Genomic DNA, 5,793 nt, shown 5'->3' with positions numbered 1-5,793 from the left:
TGTAAATACGCGTGTGCCCCAGTGTTCTAATGGATAAAGCACCTACCTCCTAAACCTGGATTTGTGGGTTCGTGTCCCGTATGGGATTATTTGAAGCAGAGTGGCGCAGCGGAAGCGTGCTGGGGCCATAACCCAGAGGTCGATGGATTGAAACCATCCTCTGCTATAATCTGAACTATTCAATGATTCAGTCTTAAAATGAATAGCATTTTAAATCAGAATCAAGAATCCTGTGCTGCAGTACGTGTGGACTACCCAACACGTATTGCCCGCATCAGACGCCGTGATGGCAATTTAAAGAAGTTTACCATAAAAAATAACAATGTGCATTGAGCCAGGGTTTAGATGTTGCATCTATATTTTGTAACTATTAAGCAGAGTGGCGCAGCGGAAGCGTGCTGGGCCCATAACACAGAGGTCGATGGATCGAAACCATCCTCTGCTATAATCAGACTGTTTCTAATTTTCAGTCGTAAAATGAATAGCATTCAGAATCAAGAATCCTGTGCTGCAGTATGTGTGGACTACCCCACACGTATTGCCCACTTCAGAAGCTGTGATGGTAATGTAAAGATGTTTACCACAAAAGATAACAATGCGCAAAGAGCCAGGGTTCAGATGTTGACTCGATATTGTGTATTTGTCAAGCAGAGTGGTGAAGCGGAAGCGTGCTGGGCCCATAACCCAGAGGTCGATGGATCGAAACCATCCTCTGCTAGCATGATTACCTAATATAGCATCAATCATTCATTGAAATGAATTGCAATTGATTTTTTAGTCTAGCCTCAATAGATAGCATGAAGTGTTCTCCTCACAATATTAGAGATAAATAGCAAGCATTTTAAATCAAATATCCGTTACGAAGATGATTGAGCGTGGGATTGGTAGCGAGACTGGGGTTGATTGAAAAATTAAGAATGAGTATACCTACCTTATTCTTTTGTATTTCAGTCCTTGCTAGTGCTTGGTTGGTCGTTCATTTCTTTGGTCTAATCTCATGTTGTAAATACGCGTGTGCCCCAGTGTTCTAATGGATAAAGCACCCACCTCCTAAACCTGGATTTGTGGGTTTGTGTCCCGACTGGTATTATTTGAAGCAGAGTGGGGCAGCGGAAACGTGCTGGGCCCATAACCCAGAGGTCGATGGATCGAAACCCTCCTCTGCTATAATCAGACCGTTTCAAAGTCTCAGTCGTAAAATGAATAGCATTCAGAATCAAGAATCCTGTGCTACAGTACGTGTGGACTACCCCACACGTATTGCCCACTTCAGAAGCTGTGATGGCAATTTAAAGATATTTTCCACAAAAGATAACAATGCGCAAAGAGCCAGGGTTCAGATGTTGACTCGATATTGTGTAATTGTTAAGCAGAGTGGTGAAGCGGAAGCGTGCTGGGCCCATAAGCCAGAGGTCGATGGATCGAAACCATCCTCTGCTAGCAGGATTACCTAATATAGAATCAATCAATGAATTGAATTGCAATAGATTTTTTAGTCTAGCCTCAATAGATAGCATGAAGTGTTCTCCTCACAATATTAGAGATAAATAGCAAGCATTTTAAATCAAATATCCGTTACGAAGATGATTGAGCGTGGGATTGGTAGCGAGACTGGGGTTGATTGAAAAATTAAGAATGAGTATACCTACCTTATTCTTTTGTATTTCAGTCCTTGCTAGTGCTTGGTTGGTCGTTCATTTCTTTGGTCTAATCTCATGTTGTAAATACGCGTGTGCCCCAGTGTTCTAATGGATACTGCACCTACCTCCTAAACCTGGATTTGTGTGTTTGTGTCCCGTCTGGTATTATTTGAAGCAGAGTGGCGTAGCGGAAGCGTGCTGGGCCCATAACCCAGAGGTCGATGGATCGAAACCATCCTCTGCTATAATCAGACCGTTTCAAATTTTCAGTCGTAAAATGAATAGCATTCAGAATCAAGAATCCTGTGCTGCAGTATGTGTGGACTACCCCACACGTATTGCCCACTTCAGAAGCTCTGATGGTAATTTAAAGATATTTCCCACAAAAGATAACAATGCGCAAAGAGCCAGGGTTCAGATGTTGTCACGATATTGTGTAGTTGTTAAGCAGAGTGGCGCAGCGGAAGCGTGCTGGGCCCATAACTCAGAGGTCGATGGATCGAAACCATCCTCTGCTAGCAGGATTACCTATTATAGCATCAATCAATCAATGAAATGAATTGCAATTAAACTTTTAGTCTAGCCTCAATAGATAGCATGAAGCGTTCTACTCACAATATTAGAGATAAATATCAAGCATTTTAAAACAAATATCCGTTACGAAGATGATTGAGCGTGGGATTGGTAGCGAGACTGGGGTTGATTGAAAAATTAAGAACGAGTATACCTACCTTATTCTTTTGTATTTCAGTCCTTGCTCGTGCTTGGTTGGTCGTTCATTTCTTTGGTCTAATCTCATGTTGTAAATACGCGTGTGCCCCAGTGTTCTAATGGATAAAGCACCTACCTCCTAAACCTGGATTTGTGGGTTTGTGTCCCGTCTAGGATGATTTGAAGCAGAGTGGCGCAGCGGAAGCGTGCTGGGCCCATAACCCAGAGGTCGATGGATCGAAACCATCCTCTGCTATAATCAGAACTATTCAATGATTCAGTCTTAAAATGAATAGCATTTAAAATCAGAATCAAGAATCCTGTGCTGCAGTACGTGTGGACTACCCAACACGTATTGCCCACATCAGACGCTGTGATGGCAACTTAAAGATGTTTACCATAAAAAATAACAATGTGCATTGAGCCAGGGTTTAGATGTAGCATCTATATTTTTTAACTGAAAAGCAGAGTGGCGCAGCGGAAGCGTGCTGGGCCCATAACCCAGAGGTCGATGGATCGAAACCATCCTCTGCTATAATCAGAACTATTCAATGATTCAGTCTTAAAATGAATAGCATTTAAAATCAGAATCAAGAATCCTGTGCTGCAGTACGTGTGGACTGCAACACGTATTGCCCACATCAGACGCTGTGATGGCAATTTAAAGATGGTTACCATAAAAAATAACAATGTGCATTGAGCCAGGGTTTAGATGTTGCATCTATATTTTGTAACTGAAAAGCAGAGTGGCGCAGCGGAAGTGTGCTGGGCCCATAACCCAGCGGTCGATGGATCGAAACCATCCTCTGCTATAATCAGACCGTTTCAAAGTCTCAGTCGAAAAATCTATAGCATTCAGAATCAAGAATTCTGTGCTGCAGTACGTGTGGACTACCCCACACGTATTGCCCACTTTAGAAGCTGTGATGGCAATTTAAAGATTTTTACCACAAAAGATAACAATGCGCAAAGAGCCAGGGTTCAGATGTTGACTCGATATTATGTAATTGTTAAGCAGAGTGGTGAAGCGGAAGCGTGCTGGGCCCATAACCCAGAGGTCGATGGTTCGAAACCATCCTCTGCTAGCAGGATTACCTAATATAGCATCAATCAATCAATGAAATGAATTGCAATTGATTTTTTAGTCTAGCCTCAATAGATAGCATGAAGTGTTCTCCTCAAATTATTAGAGATAAATAGCAAGCATTTTAAATCAAATATCCGTTACGAAGATGATTGAGCGTGGGATTGGTAGCGAGACTGGGGTTGATTGAAAAATTAAGAACGAGTATACCTACCTCATTCTTTTTGTCTGTCCTTGCTAGTGCTTGGTTGGTCGTTCATTTCTTTGGTCTAATCTCATGTTGTAAATACGCGTGTGCCCCAGTGTTCTAATGGATAAAGCACCTACCTCCTAAACCTGGATTTGTGGGTTCATGTCCCGTATGGGTTTCTTTAAAGCAGAGTGGCGCAGCGGAAGCGTGCTGGGCCCATAACCTAGAGGTCGATGGATTGAAACCATCCTCTGCTATAATCCGAACTATTCAATGATTCAGTCTTAAAATGAATAGCATTTTAAATCAGAATCAAGAATCCTGTGCTGCAGTACGTGTGGACTACCCAACACGTATTGCCCACATCAGACGCCGTGATGGCAATTTAAAGAAGTTTACCATAAAAAATAACAATGTGCATTGAGCCAGGGTTTAGATGTTGCATCTATATTTTGTAACTGTTAAGCAGAGTGGCGCAGCGGAAGCGTGCTGGACCGATAACCCAGAGGTCGATGTATCGAAACCATCCTCTGCTATAATCAGACCGTTTCAGTCGTAAAATGAATAGCATTCAGAATCAAGAATCCTGTGCTGCAGTACATGTGCACTACCCCACACGTATTGCCCACTTCGGAAGCTGTGATGGCAATTTAAAGATGTTTCCCATAAAAGATAACAATGCGCAAAGAGCCAGGGTTCAGATGTTGACTCGATATTGTGTAATTGTTAAGCAGAGTGGCGCAGCGGAAGCGTGCTGGGCCGATAACCCAGAGGTCGATGGGTCGAAACCATCCTCTGCTAGCAGGATTACCAATTATAGCATCAATCAATCAATGAAAAGAATTGCAATTAAAATTTTAGTCTAGCCTCAATAGATAGCATGAAGTGTTCTACTCACAATATTAGAGATAAATAGCAAGCATTTTAAAACAAATATCGGTTACGAAGATGATTGAGCGTGGGATTGGTAGCGAGACTGGGGTTGATTGAAAAATTAAGAACGAGTATACCTACCTTATTCTTTTGTATTTCAGTCCTTGCTAGTGCTTGGTTGGTCGTTCATTTCTTTGGTCTCATCTCATGTTGTAAATACGCGTGTGCCCCAGTGTTCTAATGGATAAAGCACCTACCTCCTAAACCTGGATTTGTGGGTTTGTGTCCCGTCTGGTATTATTTGAAGCCGAGTGGCGCAGCGGAAGCGTGCTGGGCCCATAACCCATAACCCAGAGGTCGATGGATCGAAACCATCCTCTGCTATAATCAGACCGTTTCTAATTTTCAGTCGTAAAATGAATAGCATTCAGAATCAAGAATGCTGTGCTGCAGTATGTGTGGACTACCCCACATGTATTGCCCACTTCAGAAGCTGTGATGGTAATGTAAAGTTGTTTAACACGAATGATAACAATGCGCAAAGAGCCAGGGTTCAGATGTTGACTCGATATTGTGTAGTTGTTAAGCAGAGTGGCGCAGCGGAAGCGTGCTGGGCCCATAACCCAGAGGTCGATGGATCGAAACCATCCTCTGCTAGCAGGATTACCTAATATAGCATCAATCAATGAAATGAATTGCAATTAAATTTTGAGTCTAGCCTCAATAGATAGCATGAAGTGTTCTACTCACAATATTAGAGATAAATAGCAAGCATTTTAAAACAAATATCCGTTACGAAGATGATTGAGCGTGGGATTGGTTGCGAGACTGGGGTTGATTGAAAAATTAAGAACGAGTATACCTACCTTATTCTTTTGTATTTCAGTCCTTGCTAGTGCTTGGTTGGTCGTTCATTTCTTTGGTCTAATCTCATGTTGTAAATACGCGTGTGCCCCAGTGTTCTAATGGATAAAGCACCTACCTCCTAAACCTGGATTTGTGGGTTCGTGTCCCGTTCGGGATTTTTTAAAGCAGAGTGGCGCAGCGGAAGCGTGCTGGGCCCATTACCCAGAGGTCGATAGATCGAAACCAACCTCTGCTATAATCAGACCGTTTCGGTCGTAAACTGAATAGCATTCAGAATTAAGAATCCTGTGCTGCAGTACGTGTGGACTACCCAACACGTATTGCCCACATCAGACGCCGTGATGGCAATTTAAAGATGTTTACCATAAAAAATAACAATGTGCATTGAGCCAGGGTTTAGATGTTGCATCTATATTTTGTAAATGTAA

General features: G+C 42.4%; 1 non-coding gene across 1 annotated transcript; it reads left to right on the top strand.

Annotated features, from left to right (window-relative positions):
• Positions 1–4,354: 4,354 nt before the first annotated feature.
• Positions 4,355–4,426, top strand: trnai-gau (transfer RNA isoleucine (anticodon GAU)). Its single transcript has one exon. It is a non-coding gene; the product is annotated as a tRNA-Ile (tRNA).
• The last annotated feature ends 1,367 nt before the right edge of the window (positions 4,427–5,793 follow it).

Source organism: Gadus chalcogrammus, chromosome 6, assembly GCF_026213295.1.
Source record: "Gadus chalcogrammus isolate NIFS_2021 chromosome 6, NIFS_Gcha_1.0, whole genome shotgun sequence".
In the NCBI taxonomy this organism is placed as follows: Eukaryota; Metazoa; Chordata; class Actinopteri; order Gadiformes; family Gadidae; genus Gadus; species Gadus chalcogrammus.
The sequence above is the reverse complement of the archived record's forward strand: the minus strand, read 5'-3'. Positions and strand labels throughout refer to the sequence as shown.